Raw genomic sequence first — 21,972 nt, forward strand, 5'->3', positions numbered from 1 at the left:
GACCTGAGGAGAAGCAGGAGCATCTCCTTTGTAAACATGGCAACGAAGTCACAAGTCCTGACTAACAGCACACATACACATACCCACACACATGCTGTAAAACACACAGCTGGATTATCTGGTTTAAGGATTTTGTCAATCAGGAACAACTATTACTTGTCTGATAATATTCCAAATAATATTTACTCAATAAGAGCGGGGAAAAAAAACCCAAATACACAACACACACCCCAAACAAACCGAACTAATATATCACCCTCAAGAGCCTATCCAAAATGTGAGTATATTTACCGACTTTCTTCTTGATTCTTCTAGTCATTTGTAGTATTTACAGTCTATTCAAGTCTAACAATGGTTCTAGATCCAATTCAACATAGCATTTCTGATTGCTATTGTAAAATGCTACACATTTGGCTGTGCAATGCCCTTCAACTGTAAGGTTTCGCCATGCAAGACGATTGCATTTTAGAAAGACATGGCAATTGTGCCTCATGTTGTCTCATACTTTTAAATTCAGTACTATTTTAAGTATGCATGCAGTGAGCAACAGCAAGAATCTTGAAAATAAATGATGTACTGCCATACTCTTGTTATCTAATTAGGACACTACTCAGCCATAATTTGTTGGGTTTTTAAAAAAAAAAAAAATAGTTCAATTTGTAAACAAGAAGTAACTGTTAAAGTATGTGCTCAGTTGATGATCCATCAAGACAATTGTCAGCTAAATATACACTATCGGTGTACCACATTTATCTACTGATTTTTTTTTTTTGTGAACATCAAAGAAGAGAGCAGTTATTCTAAGAAGCCAGACTTAATCAAAATTAAGTTCAGAAACCAAACGGGCTTCTGAAGTACCTGTGTTGTAATGGGAAAACAAAATAAGCCAAATAGACAAGCAAAGAAGCACACAAAACAACAGGCAAACTTGCACTCCTGGTAACTATTACAGTAAACCTGTCTATGAAAACTGGTATTTGGTTAATATGGAAACGGGTCAGTCCTAGAAAAGAGAAATTCAGCTGTCAAGTTTGTAAATAAATAAGCAAAAACCAAAATTCAATTCTGGAAAGATAATAAAATTTGCTTCACGTGTTCTCATAAGAAACTTATTACTAGAGTGGCACTTCTCTTGCCTCCTAAAAAGTTTATTCTCGGAGTATCTTTCAATCAGTATTTTGCACCTCAACGATAAGAAAAATGGCCATTGGAATACATTAGAATGACAACATCCTACTTTTGTTTGATAACCTTTGACTCATCCCATTAGGTAATTCAGAACTGCACTGGTTGAAAACTACTTGCAGTTTTAACTAAAAACTGCTTTTCGAATTTAACACTGCAGTTTGCCATGTGGACTGTATTAGTGCTTTTGAAGTATTTTGCTGTAAACAAAACAAGTTTTGCTGTATTTCAGGAATTACCCTTTCATATCAAATTAGAATAAGATATCCTCTAATTCAGTACGTTAATCTATTTTTATTTTATCTCCAGTATCATTCCTGGGCTTGCCTTTTTTTGTTGCTTTGTGGTGTGTTTTTTTTTAATAAAATAAATAAAAAGGTACTTTACTCAGTTAGAAATTGTAGGTTTACTCAGATGCACTCCAGAGAGTTCCTTAATAGGGCATATGCAATGGTAAAGCCCAACTTTAAAATATTAGGAAATCAGCTACTACACTAAGTTCTTCAGAAATAACAAAATCGTATCATTCCAACCAGTCCTGAAAGAAAGAAGTTGGAACTCGGCATTTTCCTAAACATTGCGATACTCAGAGCAAACTGATAAAAATATAAGTTCTGCATTCAGCAGAATTATGCTGCAGCAAATTCTGCATGTGGCCAAACTCGCGTGACAGTAAGTGCAGCCTGAAAGCTGTATCACTTAACTGAGAAATGAACCCATAAAACAAAATCATACTAAAAATTCTTCTCTAAGGCTTAAAACTGTGACAGATTCTATGCATTTCTCATGGAGGCAAAAAAGGTAATAGTGACAAAAAGCCAACAGTTAAAGAAATTTGCACTTGCTCTTCTAAAAACTCACTTCTGTATGAAGTCGTAGAACTACTTATAATTTACACAACTTCAGCCAAAAACACGAGGGGTGCAAGAAAACAAGGCGAAGCAGATATAGGGAACAAGAAGTTTCAGTCTGAAAAGAATTTGTATAAGCAACAGAAAAAAGGGGATTTCGACAGGAAAATTCCAGTCTGCTGTCAGAGTACTGGTATTATCAACTCTCTCTTTACTGTATTCCCCTTCTGCTAGAATGCACCAGAATAGGACAGTTGTTTTGCTAGTATATGTTCTATGATATGTATATAGGCATATAGCAGAAAAAACATCCTCAAGGGACATAAATGCACTCCTAGAAACAGACTTAAGCAGGTTAAGTGATAATCAGACAGGCAGTAAACCAAGTTTGGAATTCTAACACCTAAATTCATAGAATCCCCAGACAGGATAAACATGTAAAAACTGTAAAGAAATTAAGTATTGTTTTTGACTAAAAGCTCAGAACAGCTTAAGGAAAACAAACAAACAAGCAACAAACAAACAAAACCAACCGCCACCCTTCAAGAGGTTTTCACTCTTCATTGGTATTCATTAGTCATCACATATTCACAAAACATATTTTTAAGAGCAATAAGAACAGCAAGTTAACTAAGTAAGACTAAGTAGGCTGGCCTTCAGGTTTACAATAAATAGATTTGCTATGCTAAAATATTTCTCCTCTACAAAGAGTTACAGCTTTAATATCAACATGAGACACTCCGCTATCTCCGATGCTTGGTTATCACTGCTGGCTACTCAAAACCTTCCTCCACATACGACAGACAACTCAGATGATGCAGACATGGACCAACAGAGCTTAACCTGGAAAACAAATCAGGTTCTAATCTAGTCCAAGCCCCAGTATTACAGAAATGATATGAAGGTTTCATAAACAAGGAGCATCTCAGAAAACTTTTATGCTGATAAGTCCCCTAAGAAGTTACAAAAACAAAAGAAAACCCTTGCTGGACCAACACACAAACCCTATTTTACACTGAAATAAAGTGGTAACCACTTTTCTGAACTATACTTACTGTAACTAGTACATTAGTAGCTGATACTCACAAGAAAGAGTCCTTAACTGCTCTGCAAGCAGCTCCCTGCCACAACTTAAGACAGTGAGAACAGCTATTTGCCCATGTGGAGGACAGATGCGTATTTGACTGTCAACACCACTGCAAACAAAGGGTCTACTTTTTGGTGCTTCACAACAGGCAACTATGTGTTCCTCTACAAATTCATCTGCAAGCTTCATTACACTTCCTCTTTTTAAAACATCTAGACATTTAGTGACACACCAGCCTAATGTGACACTATATAATACTTAGAAGAAAAAAAAATGTATATGCTTCAGCCTCCTAAATGGTAAGACACAGTTAAAATAAAATGGCCTTAAATAAAAGTGGCACACGACACCAAAAGCTTGCGTACTGACAGCCAAACATCTTAGTCATTTTGTGCAACTTAAAGCCTTTTAATTCACATGTAAACTGCATCCCACTGCTTCAAAACCTTCACTGAATTTCTTGCATTTGCCAAATCAGAAACTGTTACACAGAAAGCTGGTGGCAAGGAAAGAGAAAACAACACTTCCAAATGTCTTTGGGAGGCTTTATCCCTTCAGGGGACACAAAACTGCAGACTGGCAGCAGCAAATACTGGCAGGGCAGGGGGTGTCAGCATGTGGACCACAGTGGATGGGTCAGAAACACAAAGGTCATCTGGGCCTCCCAAGCAAGGGAAGATGGTTGCTGATAGCGCAGCTGTGAAGTTCCAGCAGTGTTAGGAGGATGGTGTCGATACACTTGTCCATGAGCAAGTAAAAAGACCATGGGCAAGCTCTGTATCACTGGGAGAGTGTTTTTTCCCTTTCTCCTAATCTTGATGTGGTCCCTTGTATCACATCTAAGCACATCTGATATCTTTCCACCTGCTAAGTATCCTCCAGCTTTCCCTGTAAAGTCATTACCTTACACAATCCTCGAGCAATATTTTGTAATGGCTCCTACACATCCATTTCAGTTGAAGCCAAAAATGCCCATTGATAAGCTTTCTAGACCTGTACTGCTGTAAAATATCAAGCCTTATTAAATGATCTGTTACAAGAACTACTAAGTAGTCTTTATCTGTTCACTGAACACTACCTGTTGTTAGTTCATTCACCACTTAAAAACTTTTGCACTATGTATCAGATAAAGAGAGAAAACTTATAAACTAGAGGAAAAAGCAAACTTTGAAGTAACTCGGATTGGGTTCACAATCTCGGGATTTAAATGTTTCCACTACATCACATCTCTTGTACTGTAGAAGAACACAGATTAAAGAATAGGATTCCTTTGACTTCATTTGCTTTCAGCTGAGATGCTCAGCCAGGAGGTCAGATTTCTGCATCTACGTTTCAGCTAAAAGAAGGGAAACCATCGCTCCAGCCAGGATGTTTCTGTGTTAATCCCATGTGGATCCTGAACAGGCTCCTCTTATCAGGAATATTGCAGTAACCTCCCCCCCAAGCCCATAACAACCGATTCCACTAACTTTTTAAGAAAGCAGCACTGCCTACCTATTCCTTCCTGGATACAGCCAAAACCTGCATGTTTGGTTAATCTAAAACATTGTATTTTAAATAAGTCCTGTTTCCCAAGCATTTCCTGCAGTTAAGCACTGTACAGTCACATGTAGATCATGATTAATGGAGTAGCAACAGGAATAGCTTTTTTTTTTCCTCATTAGTTGGACAGAGTTTGTTGACATTAAGTAAATTAGTACTAGATCCATTTCTAGTCTAACTTTTACCAGGGAAAAGAGGAAAAAAATAAGGTATGTCGTTTGGGTTTTTTTTGTTCAGGGATCACAAGATAGAAGACAACTGAAAAAGAGCACAACTAATTCATGTTGTGTACTTGAAGGTACTAGCAGTACATTCACACACACAGTATTTAAAGTAAGCTGCTGACCATTTGTTTGAAACATCCTCAAGAAAAAGGCAATAACACTATCTCTACTTTATGTTGAATTTTAAGGAGGACAGGGTACCTTTTGATTTGGGTTTATTTTTTTTTCCAGAGGTATTCTAAAAATAGAAAGAGCCGAGAACATTCTGGCCAAAAAATTCATTCTACACACAGAGCACATCAAACATCTTCTCTTACCTTAAAATACAACTGGAAAATTCAAAACATTAAGTATGTTTAATATATTGAATCCTTGAAGAGAAAGAAATATTTACGAGCTGCCACAACTTCCTGGCAGCATACTTGCTTCTCAGCGACTCTCCTCCAGACTAATGGTACATTCTGCAAAAGGAGAAACATTTCCCAAGAGCACAGACAGGTCAAAGTTAAATTCATGTATGGCTTTTGAGCCTATCCTCCTAAAACATACTTAGGAGAGCCTGTGACTCTTTAGAGCAAACCCAAAAATGCGAACTTAAAATTAGAGATTCCTATCCTTTGGCTACTTTTTTTTTTTTTTTTTAAATGAAGGCCTTAAGATGCTTTAGGAAGCATATTTCTCAAAATATTTCAGGGCCTGTTTCTTGTAACCACCTGACTATGCAGCCAGGCTATATTGTGATTAAAGCTGTACTGGATTCAGCCATAAAATAAAATGTGACAAAACAACTCTGGTGTTTTTACATTATATCTAAAGAACAAGGACACAGTCTTAAAAGCAAAAATTACTGAATTTATTTTAAATATAATGAAAAAGTATTGGAACTTTTAAAAACTTCAAATTGCTGAACTACAATTCTGCATTGATTTTTTTATTATTTAAAGCATTAATTGATTTTAGTAAAAAATTTTCAGAGTTAGATACTATTTCATGCTGGAAAAGATAAACTGGAGACTCTGAGATACCTATCAAGCTATCACAAATACAACCAGCAAGTAAAATTAAGAAAGCAGTAAATGCACCTATCATGTCTTTCTACTGTACTAATCTTCCACATGCTTAATTTAGACTTCTTCAGTCATTCTGTTCTCCATGAAGGTTGTCAAAAATGAATTAATCCAGCTATGCACTCCCTCATTTAAGCAGGTGGACTCCAGTCAGACTCCCATATTGTGAAACTTTGGCTCAATATGAGCCTTTGTTCAAATATCAGAAAGTGAAACATGTCATTTTTCATTTTAAAGAAACCCCCCTCTGAAGCGACAGACTTTATGCCATAACATTTTAAAACAGAGCTACCCCAAATTGGCAGTCTAAGCTCAGACTGCAAACGTTGCTTAGACCTGGCCCAAGTCCCAGACATGGGATGGTCGCCTCCATCTCATACCTTTCCCCACAGTTTCTCAGAAAACAGTCACATGTATCTAGAGCTCCAAGACAGGACAGCAACGTTTAGCGCCTCAACAGCCTGGTGAAACATGCTACAGGACATTACTTCCCATTATTCTGCTCTCATTAAAAATAAAAGAGTAGTTTTACTGAAACGGGACTACTCGGTCTTCAGCTAATGTATATAGCCTTGCTAACAAAGAAAGTTTTGTAGTTGGTGAAGTGCTTGCAAATGCAAGACCTCAGATTTCAGTTTTTCTTTTCCTACAGCTGGTTTCATAAAATTCAAAAGTTATCCTACCCAGCAGTATTACTATGCTTTCATCTAGCGTTGCAATAGCAAAACACTCAAATCAGTTTTGGTCTCAACCCATTTTACCAATGTTGCAGATGAGGAAAATACAGGGATTTAAATCATTACACCACAATCTGATGCCAAATTCTTTCCAGTCTTCTCAGGGTCAGCCAAGTCCTGGAAGAACTTCTTGCTTTTTAAGTGATACAATCCCTTCTCCACCCTGCACAATCTTGAAGCAGGACTCTTAAAAGTTTTGCTTTTAAAAAGAAACCTTGTTCCAGCATTAAGTCTTGTTCAGGAAAGACAGAAGACAACTAATTTCCTTAGCACATTTCAAAACGTAAAAAAATAAACTTCAGATCACTATAAGTCAAATATTTAAAAAAATTTTTTTAAAAAAAGATTTGTAGTCAAAATTCAAATAAATACTTTAAAGGTATGGATACATCTTTCTCTGAGCATCAGGCTGGTGAGAAAATGAAGGGTGATACATTTCACCACAAAACTATACACTGGATAACTGGAGGCAGTTATGTGTTACTCGAATTAGTAACTATTCTTAAATTAAACAAAACATCACTCACATAGTACAGTTCTTTCAATGACAAGAAGTGTACAATAATTAGCTCTCAAAAACTACAAATGGTAAAAGCACTTACAAATACTGAAGTATTCTTTGTGTTTGATCTCCTTCATGACTGTCATCATTTAAAAATAAAAAAAAGTCTCCGAATCTCTGTGGTGCCAAAAGCTTTTTTTTAAAATAAATGTATTCTTTACAAAAAGCTTATTGCTATAAGAAAAACATTCCTGGAGGCAGCGTAAGTAAACAGCCCACAGAGCAGCACTGTGCGCAATTCACAACTTCCAAAATCCAGCCACAGACAAAAGAAGTATGTTTTTCTAGTTCTGCCTAGCATTTATCTTCAAAAACCTAGTTCAGAAACACCAATACTTTTAATGTACACCAGTAAGAATGAAAGAGCAAAAAAAATATATTCCTTATAGTGAATGGATACATATCATACTCAAAAGCTTTCTCATTCTTAACCAAAAAAAGCTTGAAGAGCTTGCTGGGTCACCCACAAGTAAGTAAAAAGCAGAAAGAATTCAGAGTCACAAACAAATGATTTTTTAGGAATCTTAACAGTTATCGAGCAAATTCTGTTGCAGAAAAACCAACTGCCTCCAAAATTGGAGACTCCCGGGAGAATCCTTTAGCACTCACTGCTGCTGAAGTACTGACCAGAATCTTGTCGAGCAGCTGCAAAGAAAGGTCTAGATGACTCAATAAACTAAATACCTGACAAAAGCTTTGAAAGCAGAACAAGGAAAAACAGATATACTACTGAGAGTTGGTAGAAAGCAGTTTACTTAAGAAGTGTTCGAGAACAGGAAGGTTGTTTAGGACACTCTAAAATCAGTTTAAAAGTGACAGTATATCAGTTATGGGGAGCGAGGAATACAAACGTATAACCATGATCCACTACAGACTACAGTTCCAAAAATTTGATGGCAAACAAGTTTTTTGGCTTTGAAGCAAGAGAGAGGTGGCTTCTATGAATTCACTGGACAATTCTTACACTAAGGGGCTGCATAGGAAGATTTCAAAAAGTTATTTCTTCAGTTAAAGATCCACTACAGTGTGAATCCTCACTGAGCAGGATTTTCACATGGCATAAGGCTTCATCGAGGCAAAGTTTACTATCACAGTCCTGCTCTTGGCTGGCTTGTTAAATTTTCAGCCAGTTGGCTTCTCGGTGCAGCTTTGCTACATGGTTACACCAGCCACAGGGGAAGGACAATGTAATAGCCAACAGCCCCAGTTTACAGTATCTTAAAAGCCAGGAAACTGTATTTGAAGATCAAGGTTCTAGCAACTGAAGAAAGGCAAGCATCCTGTTGTCCAAATTCACTTTATCATAAGGATGAATCCTTGTAGAACAGACAACACTATTAAGCAAGTACAATGTATAAATGATCACATGCAGGGGTGGACAGAAAAAAGGTGGTCGATACAGCTGCCATCGTAGTTTTTCTATCTTGACCCTTCCCCAGGGGCTGCTGATAAACTGCAGAACACAAGCAGCAACTAAGGTACCACCAAATTGCTCTTGGTAGACTATACTGAAATTCACACAGGATTTGCTCCATGCTCGGTCCAACCATCCTTGCAGCGAGTGCAGCCACTTCTGGGCCAGAAGCAAGAACACAGCTGGGGGTGGTAACCACATGAACCACCCCACTTTCACCCCATGGGGTGCCAGTGCCACGCAGCACCTCACCGTGCTGCTTTATCTGCTCAACTGCCTTTTCGTTGGGAAAGAACAAACAAAAACCCAATAAACCCATGGATCCTAAAAGATCTTAAGTGTTACCTTCATGCTTGTCATATCAAGTGTTAACTCTGTCTAAAATTTCAATTTTAAAAAAATATTGGCCAATACCTGTTCATTTATGATTCAAATACTACAATAAGAGTGCTACAAGAAAATAATGCTAAAGGAAATGAATCTGTTGGAAAGCTATGACGAACATGCAGAGAAAAGATGCATGATTTGAAGCTGGCTTTTTTTTTAATAAAGATAAATTTGATAAACTTTAGATTAAATGCTTAGATAGCTGGTTTGGGCATGCGTAGACCTAGTTAAGCAGATAAAACTGAAGAGCTGTAAATTTTCTTCTAAAAGATAAACTTGAAGACTTAAAAGTTTCTACATTTCAGCTTATTTACAAACGAAGTAATTCTAGAAGGATTTTCAGTATACTATGGCTCTGCAAACTTGGAAAGTATTGTCTGCATCCTCTATGTATTAATTTTTCTGGGCTTCCTGGGAAGTCTATAGTCTGATTAATTGACAAAATATTGAAATGAAACTGTTTAGGTTTTTTACTGTCTGACTAGAAAGTGCATTCTTGGTCATTTTTATTTTCCGCCTTTTATTATTTTTTTTCCAATTTAACAGCTTGCTTTCTTCTGATAAATTTCAGAGGAAAAATTATTTCAAATCTCAGTTATTTATAGTGATCCAATAAATTTCTAAGGAAGAAAAGCTGGGGCTTAGCCTAATAAGGGGAAAGATAGGAGTCCCTCTGGGAACCCAGTGACTTCCAACATCTTATCTTTTGCTCTGTATTGATGCTTCCTAATTTCTTCTCTTTAAGAGCAGAGCATGTGCGTTGTTCTCTACAAGGATTCTCCAGTTTATTTCTGTAAAGACTACTAACTTTTGTAATCAGTGTTACACTTTACATCAAAGTACAATTTTACAGTTTGTTCCCCCATATATGTTCATAGAAACCGGCATATCCTCTAAATCAGGGCCTTTGAAATAAAACTATTAATACTTTAATATTTCATTCTTGTTCAAAGCAACAAATCTGTTCTAAAGGATTTAATACAAACAAAAATTCCACATCTGAAAACATTCTCACAAAACCAAAAAGCTCTTAAGTTCTAGTCTAAAATACCCACTTTTAAGGGAAGCAAAACATACATTAGGTATAGTCTTGTGTGAGTGGTTTCTGTAAAACTTCTTGGTATCAAAAGTGTGAGAGACTGGAAAAGAAAGGCAATAGAGTGCACAACCAAAGCAGGTTTCTTTTACAAGACAAACCCACTTCAGTACTTCAAAAAGAACAGAGCTGAATAGATTACTCTCAATAAACGAATGACTTTTCATCTCTGAATCCAGTATTTCAAAACAGGTCTGTCTGGTACTGCTTCATGAAGTATCAGACCTAGTACAAATGTAAATAAACAGGGCTGCATTGCCACTCCTGAATCACATGTGTAGGAGCACTGAAGTTATACCAGTCCCTACTCCCTGTGCCCCAGGTGTATGCATCCATCTCGGTGATTCCTGGCTTTAAGAAGTGATGCTATTGCCTGCTTCGGAATAAATAAATAAATTCATAAACAAGAATAGTCACCTGCCTTCCTTTTGTCTTCCCGATACCAAGGATATATGGAACTGCAACTCCTCAAACTCCCAGTTGCCAACCTGCAAACCCCATTGCTGCACCTTAAACACTGGCTCTCAAAGCAGAGCCTTCGCCTGTGTAGGGAACTGTAATTCCACACTACAAGCTGCTCAGATCTCACCTTCTTTCAAGCACTATATGGGAGACTTCAGAGAAACATGCTTTGCCACAAAAATCATTCTCAGAAACTATCAGTGAAATGGCACGCTCTCCAATGGTAAACTACTTACCCGGCTTTGCTCCAGGAAAGCCAAAACAGTCTGGAGACTGCCTTGGAAGCAAAAGCAACACACTGATAAATTATTCTGAGGAACAAGAAACCAACCTGCGCCAAGCATAACTTTTTCCCAACCAATTTGGGATTCTGGGACAAAAGCACAGGAGAAAAGTCCACATTCACATTTAAATCCTCAAACTGAAGCCTAACTGAGCATAACAAACAATACATGACAAACGAAAGGAAAAACTCTTCAAAATTACTTCTGGGACTTTCCACAGGGTATCATTAAATTCAAACACATATTGCCAAAATGTAAAGAAGAGTAATCACACATGCAAGCTATTCTTGAGGTTTACTGACTCTTCTGCTCATCTTATTTTAATGAATCTTAAGCATGTCATGACATGTTCCTGGGAACTTGTCCATGCTACTTTAATACACTATTTGGCAAAACCTCAAAGCTAACTTTTATGTTTTTAACTTCATGTCATCTTATCAAATTGACTTTTTTTTTTTTTTAATAATTTCTAGGCTCTAATTAACTCACAGTCTGCAGTCCGCTGACATTCCTTCCTAACTCACAGGAATTTCACAAATTTTAACTGTTAAAATGGCACAACACCTCATTTAGAAATGTCACCTCCTCCCTACTCTACTTTTAAGCCATAAATGTAAGAACTGGCTACATTACATAGCACCACAGTTTGAGACTTGCAGTAAGAACCAGAGCCACTGAATTTTTACTTCAGTAACATAAAGATAGAACAAAACAGTTCTCAAATTGAACCTTCCATCTTCAAATATTATTTTATTGAATTAAATGCAATGCTATCCTGAAATATTAACAACAGACATTTCTGTATGAACAAAACTGAGTTGTTTTCAGGGATTTTTTTTTAATCTTTGTCATTCGAGCTGAACGAACACTACGGATTCCAAAGAACGTTTATTTGCAAAGCAGACTATGTTAATGTGAAAATTTAAATCAATTATTTCTTTTACTTCTTTATTTAAAGGGATAAATGTGATTGTTATTCACACACCAAAGCGCAGAACTCTCCCACCCACAATTATTGCACTACATGTCAATGCATCGAACGTAGTAAAACACAGTCAACAAAATAAAGATGCCCATGCCCAATCCCTTTATAACTTACATCAGGTAAGTTATGTTGAAATTTGGGAAAACTATCAGAAAGAATTATTTGTTTGCAATTCTTAAAGTATTTGTAAAATTCTTAAAGGAACTTATAAAAGTAAGTATACTTGTTTCAATTTCTCTCTACCACACAAACGCACACATGCATCATTCCAATGCACTTTTAAATAAAATCTCCTAAAAGTAGGAAGCACATTAATATGCTTCAAAGCCACTTCCTTCAACACCTCATAGTTGAAGCTGTTGCCTGAATATTTTACAGAGCAAAATCTTGTGTTTTGATAGCTACCCCACTCCCTTAGAATAAGGTTCTCCTTGAAGAACCTTAAGTGCACTGAAAATAGCTACCTACCTACACACTGTACTTTTGCCCATTAATTTTTTGTCTCTGCTGAGGTAAGCAAGTTTTGACCGATGACCGCTTCCTGTAAATGAAGTAGATTAATAAAACATTATTAGTAAAAATATAGTTATCTTCCAAGCTTCTTACAATTCTTATTTTTCCATAAACAGAAAAAAAAGGCATTTCAAAACATTTTGTGCACTGAAAATAAATAAAAAATAAGCTTAAAATAAAAAAAATTCTGAGTAGTTTTAAAGCAAAAAGCAAATAAAATAAAAAGCAATTAACATACAAACTGAAGCAGGAGTCATTAACTGTCAAAATTTCATTTTGAAAACAAAATTATTACTATTTTGGAGACTTAAGAAAAAGCTGAATCAATAGTGAGCTTTTTTTCCGCGGGGGGCGGGGGGGGGGGGGCGAAAAAAGAGTTCACAGCATGAACTAAAAGGCTACAGAGATCTAACATATCTACAGATCCTTTGTCCAAACAGAAGGGCAGATGCCTTGATCCTGTAGAGACAAGTTATTCTAAAAATAATACAGAGTTAGTCTCATAAGAAAACCACATAAGAAATCACAAACGCCCCCAAAATGATTTTTAACCGTGTGTAATTTATTCTCTGCTAAACCAAATAAAACCGAAATAGTGGCCGACCCTTTCTATTGTACACCTTAAAGGGAACTTCTACTCCTTACGAGAAAGGCAGAAATGCTTCCAAACCATCCTTGGGACAGCAGGGGAACAGCCCAAATTCACGCTCCAACAGTTTTCAGAGATGACTAGAAAAACAAAACCAGAAGCTGGAACCACAGAATCTGTGTTTCCAAAACCAAACAAAACAACACACATAAACACCAAAAATCAATTGGGAAAGGAGAGGCCCTGACCTTTCAGGATCACCAGAATCAGTATGTTCTGGCTGTAACTGGTACAGGAGATGAACAACTACTTCAGCGAAAAACCACATCACCCAAGCCTTGAACACAGAGCGGTATTCTAGGACCCTAAGCTAGTGAAGGAACCAGTAGTTGCATGCAATGAAAAAGTTGTCTTTTTTTTCCCCCCCCCCACCAAAAAGCCAAAGGGCACATTCACACTGGTATGAGTGATGCTGCAAAGAGGCACAGCACAACCAGTTGTGGGTACTGCAGCTGCAGGATAAAATTCCACCAAGTGTTTTGCACTGTCCCTTCTCACAATACTTCCCCCTAAGGTTCCTCATGTCAGAAGAGCGGCAAAACTTTGAAGTAGATTTGCTAAATAATTCGCATACATTTACTCTGCAAAACTTTTTCTTCAGCTTTAAGCAATTCAACAAAAACACGTGACTGGAAATATCACCAAAGCACTAATACACTAGAGGATCTATTCAAAGTGGTAACCACTGAACATGGGCTTACATGTCTGAAGAAAGCACCCAAGTTGCCCAGGCCCGCAGCAGTTATCCCTGTGGTCTCTGTGCCATTCAAGAGCAGCCCCAGTGCCAGAGCTGCAACACACAACCAAAACCATAGTTTGCCAATGCTGGGGTGATGGGAGAAAGCAAAGCAGGAGAGGCTGCCAACACCGACATGGCTACACCACCTTGGTGCACACAGAATCACAGAGTGGTTGAGGTCGGAAGGGACCTCTGGAGATCATCCAGTCCAACCCACCTGCTAAAGCAGGTTCACCAGAGCAGATCACATAGGAATATGTCCAGGGGGGGTTTGAATGTCTCCAGAGAAGGAGACTCCACAACCTCTCTGGGCAGCCTGTTCCAGTGCTCTGGCACTCTCAGAGAAGTTTTTCCTCATATTCAGATGGAACCTGCTGTGCTTCAGTCTGTGCCCGTTGCCCTTCACCCTGTTACTGGCCACCACTGAAAGGAGTCTGGTCCCATCCTCTTGACATCCACCCTTGAGATATTTATAAGCATAAATAAAATCCCCTCTCAGCTTCTCTTCTCCAGGCTGAACAGACCCAGCTCTCTCAGTCTCTCTTCACAGGAAAGATGCTCCAGACTCCTCATCATCTTCATAGCCCGCTGCTGGACTCTCTCCTGTAATTCTTTGTCCTTCTTAAACTGGAGAGCCCAGAACTGGATGCCATACTCCAGATGCGGCCTCATCAGGAGAATAGAGGGGGAGGATAACCTCCCTCGACCTGCTGGTCACACTTTTCCTCATGCACCCCCAGGATGCCATTGGCCTTCTTGGCCACAAGGGCACATCATTGACACACCCAACCTCGTCACACCCCACAAAGAAACTGCAGGACACCAGGCAAGCTGCTGTCCTCCTCTTTCCATTTCCAAAGGCTGCAAAATCAATATACAACATGCAATAAAGTCAGCAGACAGTTTCAGATTTGCCTGGTTCTGCAAAGAGATGGGGCCTCCCAAGTGCCTACACCAGACAATCCAGAGACACTCTCCCTTCAGCAGTACTAGCAAGAGCCAGTAGCACTGCCCGATGCAAGAGGGACTCGTCACAGTTGGGTACAAGGATGTGTCTGACAGCTGGTTCATCACTTGTAAAGGCACCAAATACTGCGGAAAACCCATAGGTTTCTTTTTTGAGGAAGGGATTTCTGCAAGAACTACATTTGCTATGAAAATACAGATTATATCACTGAAGTCTTACAGGTCGACTGCTTCTTTCCACCTGACAAGAGAGCGGATCCTTAGAGAGCTCCAAGACCATAAGACATAAAACTTTAGAGTTTCCAAGACTCCCAGGTAGATTCTACACTCAGAATGTATCACTCCACATTCAGTAACACTGCTTTCTTGTCTTAAAATGTTATTATTTCAGTTCTAGCATCTGTACACTTGACGATTTTAAGAATTTCTTAACACAATGTGACTTGAGAGAGCTACAGTCAAAGCAAATTGGAAATAAATACATTCTGAATGAGAAAATGCCAACCTTCATCATTTTGTTACATACGTAAATAATGTTATATTGAGAAGACAGCACAGGCTAATACAAATATTAGCCTATTTCATGTATACACACAAACTCTAACCTGATTAAAATCACTGTAATTCCAACTCATTACAGGACTTTTGTTCTCTGTGTTATAAGGGAAATGAGAATTCTTTGGCCCAAAGGCTGTGCATCGAGCTGCATTCTTCTTTCCCAAATGAGATGTTAATTGGTTGATTAAGAATTTTGTAGGAAATGGAAAATTCTCCCTAGCAAAGAGACACCTCATACTCAAGAGAGGCTAGCAGCTGCTAGCATGTCCTTCATGGGAGTTCCTGGCTCATGCTGAGCTTTCATTTCTGCAGAAGGCAGGAGCCAGTGTCTACTGGGTAACACCATTACTGGCTCTTGGACCCATGACAGACCTCACAAAACCTCCCTGAGGAACCTATCCCAGCATCTGACCATACTTACCAAAATTTCCTCTGACCTCTAAAAAACCCTTTTATACAAACATCATGATGATCTTATCCCTTCCCTGAGAGCAAAGAACAGCTTTTCCTCTCCCTTTCCTTTTGCACTTGCACAGCATTGTGCTCATTCCCAGCAGAGAGTAGCTTCAGTTCTTCCTCTCTGCTCTTCTAGTCCTTTTTAGTCCTTCTAACAGTTAATATACTTCTGTAAGTACAGTACTCCATGTGAGGTCCTAATGTCTTTGAACACAGAAACTGTATTTCACCACAACCTGCTCACAGCCTCCTACGTATACATCCTGGAATTGTGTCTGCTTCCCTCTCCCTCAACAACGTACTGCTGGTCTGAATGGCTTATTACACCCTACAGCCACTACAACCTTCCCTGCTAATTAATCAATACTCCTCATTACATACTTGTACTGTTTGCCATCTCTGGATTTGCCTTTTTATGCAAAATAGGTACATTTACTTCCTGTTCTGTCCTCCACTAATTCAGGAAAACATCAACAAGTACCAGGCTCAAGAAGATGCATGGAACTTACAGCTTCCCTACGGTTTCAGAGTGAAGTACTCATACTACAGTTTCCCAGACCACTTGTATTAGTTTCAATTTAGGACATATCTCCTTAGCTTAGTTATGTAGACTATACTAGCATACACAAAAAGTTCTTAAAATACATAGTATCAGTTGCTTCTCCTCTACTCAGATCTTCTGCTCCACCACAGGAGAATTGTGGATTGCTTGAGCGCGGTTTGGTTTTGTACTAAATCTCTTTCAGATTAAGCTTCAAGAATAATACCAATGTCAAATTCAATCTATAGCACAGGTTTAGCTTTTGCAAAACTTCAACCAAGTGACTGACTCTTCATTCTAATAAATTACAAAAAAAAAAATGTTGTTAGGTCCTTAAAAAGTTTAACAAAATAAACAGACTAAAAAAAAACCACAAAGAAGACAAACTCTAAGAGCTATCTTATTTTAAAACTTACACACAAAGTAAAGATCACAGAAAAGTAAGTAAAAATCTATTTTTTTAAAAAAAGCTTAACTGGGTATTAATGATAAATTTGACAGAACCACATAAAATTCAAGCAATTTCTCAAACATCAGCTTCCCTTTTTTTTTTCCCTCCTTTGATTTTCAGAAATGCTATGCAGTATTCATATTGACCCAGTCCCACTTCAAATTTCAGACAACATAACAGTGTTTATACCAAAACACACTAAAATATGCACGTCGTTTTGCCTAACATTTCCTCTATGATAGGCTCAGATAATATAGTCTGCTTCTATTTGTGATGCATTGGTTTAATACTTTCATTTTGAATACTGGAGAAGGCAGCCTGCATTCTTCTCTGTAGAAGAATTACTTTGAAAGATATTTTCTCTGTAGTCTCATATTCATTAGTCTTGACTGATGGACAATTTCATTATTTTAAACTTCGATTTACTGTTGTTATAGTTGAAAATTAAATTTATTTCAGCATCTTCCTTCAAATTCAAGTATTTTTAAACTACTTTGACTTCATGTACTTGAAAAACCTTCAGCTGACCAGTGATCCTGATGCCAACCACTTTAGATCATTTTCAGCAATACACTGTTATTTTTTTATTATTATTTTTTTAACAGGGAAATAGCTCCCTCCTCCTATCTGTACTAATGCAGAGATAAAAAGAAAAGTTTTCTCTAGGCAATGAGGCCCTTTTGCATGCTCTACCAAACCAAGCAAATCTGCAGCACAAGGTCTTTGTCAGCAATGGAAGAGATCAGAAACGGCTGCATGAAGAATCCTGCTTTCAAAAGCAACACTTAGGGTTGCTTTATGGTCAGTCAAGAGAAGCATCGGGGAGGAATTGCTCCCTAGAGTGACCTCTATCCACTGACTACAAAAGGGAGCCTGAAAAGGTAGGTGAACCAGATTTCTAACTTGTTAGTAATTCAATATAAGCAAGGCAGACCTACTCACTGCAGGTAGCTAAGCATACTTCACCTTTCCTCTGATCTTACTGATTGGAACAAAGCCAGTAATCCTAAACTTGTCATGCCAGAACTCTAATGGCTCATGCTAAAGAGAATATCATTGTTTTATTTGTCACACAGAAATACAACCACTATCTAAAATGAATGACTAATTAACCATATATGCTAAACTAAACCAAAGTTTACCACTTACTGTATTTATCTGCAGCTCATTTACTTATGCTCTCACATACTCTTCTTCAACTGCATCTTACACTCACCTAAGGTGGCCCTAAACTGCCATTAGTATCTCAGGATGCACCACTTGAAGCCTGAAGTAGAACAGGCACCAACGATCCAAACAATCAAAAATTATTTACAAACTGCTCAAACATACAGGACTTTGGCAGGAGCACAAAACAACTACACAAAAGGCAGTTAACAGAAAACAAACATTAAACACAAAGGACCCATAATCTTGAATTATCTTTTACCACAGACACTACCGCTATTAACTTGAGTGAGAGACAGCTATCAAAGCAGAACCACCGCTGCTTTGCAGACAAGTTCAACTATGTGACCTGAGCATCACACTTGGTAAGTGCAGACGCACATAAGTATCTGAGCAAGGCTTCTAAAACTTCCTACTATGCAGGTAAAATGAAGCAGGGAAAAAGGAATACTTGAAGCTCGCTTTAGTATCGGTTCCCCCTTTAAACATTTCAGGAATTAAAACCAAAAAGATTGCCTTTCTTTCCATATAAAAGTCAAAAATACAGTAAGAATTTCCATTCAGAAAATGTCACTACCTGACTACTATGAAGAAAAATAATACAGGAAAGTTTCAATTAATAGCTTTCACATATTAATGGAGAGGTCATCCTAAAGTATTCACATTTCTGCATACTTTTCTGTCCAGTTTACTTGACAAAAAAACCCTTCTCTACTTGGCACTTTACAACAACATTCTTGTTCACTTGCATCACGCAGATATCCGAACAACCCTAGCAGAACAAAGATTTTAATTTCACCAAAGTTAGGGGACAGGGGTATAACAATCCATATATCAAGATATAGACACACACACAAAAATGTATGTACATGCATATCTCATTAAAAAGGTCTCCATGCAGACTACAGATTTCAAAAGCTTTAAGAACTAGAAGCACTTACATTTGGGTTTGTTGCCATTTTTTGGTTTGTTTGGAGTTTTGTTTGTTTGTTTTTAATTTGATAACACAAGACTCCTATAATGTAAGCTTCCTTTTATTACCCTCACCCTGAAAAGTTCACAAAAGAATAATGGAAAGGTATACAAAGTCATAAAACCTAAGCAGATATTTAGTTTCTGGCTAACAATATTCACGTTCAATAACATTTTGCTCCTTTCAAATTTCTTCATTAGCCTGTATGATCTGGCAACTCCTTTTCGTCTTTCACTTTTAATTCCTCCTCATGTTGCAGCTCTGACAACAGAACTTCCTCACTATCTGGGATGGATATATACACTGAAGACTTTATCTGAGGAGTGATTTTCCTATAGGAAGCCTACCTTTTAATAAAAAGAACTAAAAATGATGAAGCATTCATTTTGTTAGATTTCAGTTTGTCAGAGATCTTCTAAACAGATAAAAAAGGGCAAGTAAATGTCGTCACAAAAATGCATAAAATAGCAGCATTCCAAACACACTCAGTCCACATTGCAAAGACATAACACAGGCTCCCTACGATGACCAGTGGTAAGAATAAACACCAGTAGCCTCTTTGGACAATGTGCTAGCAAGAAAACAATCTTAATGTGGTATACAGGGAAAAAAGTGTGAAACATGGCTAAATGGCCATCATTATACTAATAGTGAGCCACTTCCAGTGCTGAATTAACCCAGAATGAGGATAAACATGTAGATAAAAGTAACTTCAATGGTTATATGGTCAAAAATGATTTTTTTTTAAAGTAACTATCTGGTTTGGGCCAGTATAGGTAAGTGTTTACAACGTCAATGAAATTACACAATTTCCTGTTGATACTACATGTTTTTACGATCTCATATTTGTTCCATTACCTGGAAATTACAGCTACCCAAAACATTGAAGCTGTTTTTCAGTGGTTTTCCTATCAATAAAGGACATTTCAGAATATCTGCTGTAGGTGATCATTACTTTAATCCCAAATTTTAGTTCATGAAACATTAAATGAATATTATCCTAGAAATTGGAAGACATTATTCCTGGAAAAAGGAAACTGAAAAGTACTTTCAGGTTCCCAAAAAGATGCAGAAGCAGGTCCAAATGGGAGCATGGATAGTACTTAAAAGAGCGACCAAGGCAAATTTTGACCCTGCTGTGCTAAGGTGGGCAAATCCCAACACATATTAATGCAGCACTAAAAATAACAGAATTGATATTTCAAGACTTCTTCTCTGAATGTGTAACAGAGATGACAAAGATCCATCTGTATCTGTCCACCTCTGACACACTGGTCCAAGTCTTGCATTCAGACTCAAAGCCATGAAGTGACTCAGACTTTTGCTAAGGGTACTCTATAAACACCCAGAAAACAAAGTAAAGGCCAACTCAACTCCTGACATGGTAATTTATTTGGTCCTGGTAAATACCACGTGACTTCACAGTATTTTCTTCAATATTGATATACTGCAGTGATACACACCGTCGCTGTCACCCAAAGACAGTGATCTGTCACCCACGCTGCTTCAATGAAGAGTTCTAGAAAGCTGATGTGACATTTCTGCTTTGATGGGGTGAGAGACTCTAAACTGCAAGACCTGTGCATCCCATCCTAGATTAAGTAAAGCTAATTGAAATTAAACTTTAAATTGGAAGGAGTAACCCATTATGAAGAAAATCCTAAGGGCCTTACTCTAGGTAGTAGGATAGGGATTCAGACAAAGACTTAATGGTTCTGAAACCACAGGCAGAAAGGCCTTCACAGATACTGTGTCCAGAATCACCCCAGTCAGCTACATCCAAGTGACAGGATGTGAGCAAAATATCTGGGCACTGGGCTTTTAAGTTTAGTCTTCCACTAATTTAAAAAAAAAAAAAAAAAAAAAAAAAAAAGATGTTTCAAGTCAACAATAGTTTCTTGAGTCTCTTAATTAAGAGACCCCTACTTCATTATTATGAAGAGAAAGGAGACAATGTCACTATACCTTACTGTCATAAATAATCAATCAGATATTTTACTGTCAGCAGATTTGCATCACTGAAAAATACAAATACTTCCTCTGTGACACTCACTTCTATATTTCCATTCCAGTATCCTGAAATCAAGAGATATACCAATTTCTTTCCTCACTGGCCAAGAGAATGGCCAGTCCTGAAGTCCTAAGGAAAAGGGAGGGGAGAAGATGAATGCTTAAGTCTAAAATGACTCTATCTTTCTCCTCTTTGATACTAGAAAAAGTAAAAGGCTGTAAAATCCTTTCCCTCTGCAGTGCAATGAAACTTTCTCTAGTATACAGTGGAAGACCACACACTCCAGAAAGGGAAAAGTAGCAGTGAACTGCAGAACAGCAGTAGCATGAGCGGTAAGACTTGTGGCTAGTGTATCAAGAACAGAACAGTTTGTTGTGGGTTTGGGGAAAGGGGGGATTTTGTTGTTGTTGTTGCTGTTCTAATTTAGAGAAAGGAAACTGTAGGCAGGGGAGACAAAGTGGGTGATGCGAACCTGCTGGGGCACCTAGTGTGATATCAACAGAGGGAATATAGACAGGTCACAAGTACTGGAGGTAATACCTGTGAAGCCTTGATCTCTGACAGTATTTGGCAAATCTGAAGAGAAAGTAAGGAAAAGCTGAAGCTGAGGTCTTCAAGCAGTCTAAAAGCCACCTTACTTGGAAAAAAAAAAAAAAAAAAAAGAGGCAAAAGAAAAGATGCTCAGTGGATATTACTGCCAGATGAAAACCCTGACAAAATGAAAGATTACCTGTTTCCAGGCCAAACAGCACAGGTTTACTAAAAGACAGATGCTTTACAACAGATACAAGCATTTTGGTAAAACACAGGTATACTATCGCATATCCTGGACTTTCCTAGAACACCTATCCCTAAACCCTGATTACTAAAACTTCTCTGATGCTGTCTAGACAGCCAGACATGAAAGAAATACCAAAACTATCGTCCTAGAAGCCTGGAACTTCTGACTTTTCTTTCCAACAGCCGAGGCAGCTGAAGTCTGCAGTGAAGCACAGCTGTGCTTTGGCCGCACCAGCAGGTAAGAACAGCCTCGCTACTGCAGAACATCCACGAGGCTGTGGGACG

At 37.9% G+C, this 21,972-nt stretch overlaps 1 protein-coding gene across 2 annotated transcripts in view; it reads right to left on the reverse strand.

The window, feature by feature from the left end:
• Positions 1 to 21,972, reverse strand: part of CNOT2 (CCR4-NOT transcription complex subunit 2) — a 91,113-nt gene that overhangs the window by 46,942 nt on the left and 22,199 nt on the right. The window contains exon 2 of one of the 2 annotated variants that reach the window (XM_065637026.1): positions 12,352 to 12,424. The exons of the other annotated variant lie outside the window; for it this stretch is intronic. The gene's annotated coding sequence lies outside the window, so the exon portion shown is untranslated. The remainder of the gene's footprint in view (positions 1 to 12,351; positions 12,425 to 21,972) is intronic. 2 annotated transcript variants of the gene reach the window in all.

This window comes from Caloenas nicobarica, chromosome 1, assembly GCF_036013445.1.
Source record: "Caloenas nicobarica isolate bCalNic1 chromosome 1, bCalNic1.hap1, whole genome shotgun sequence".
In the NCBI taxonomy this organism is placed as follows: Eukaryota; Metazoa; Chordata; class Aves; order Columbiformes; family Columbidae; genus Caloenas; species Caloenas nicobarica.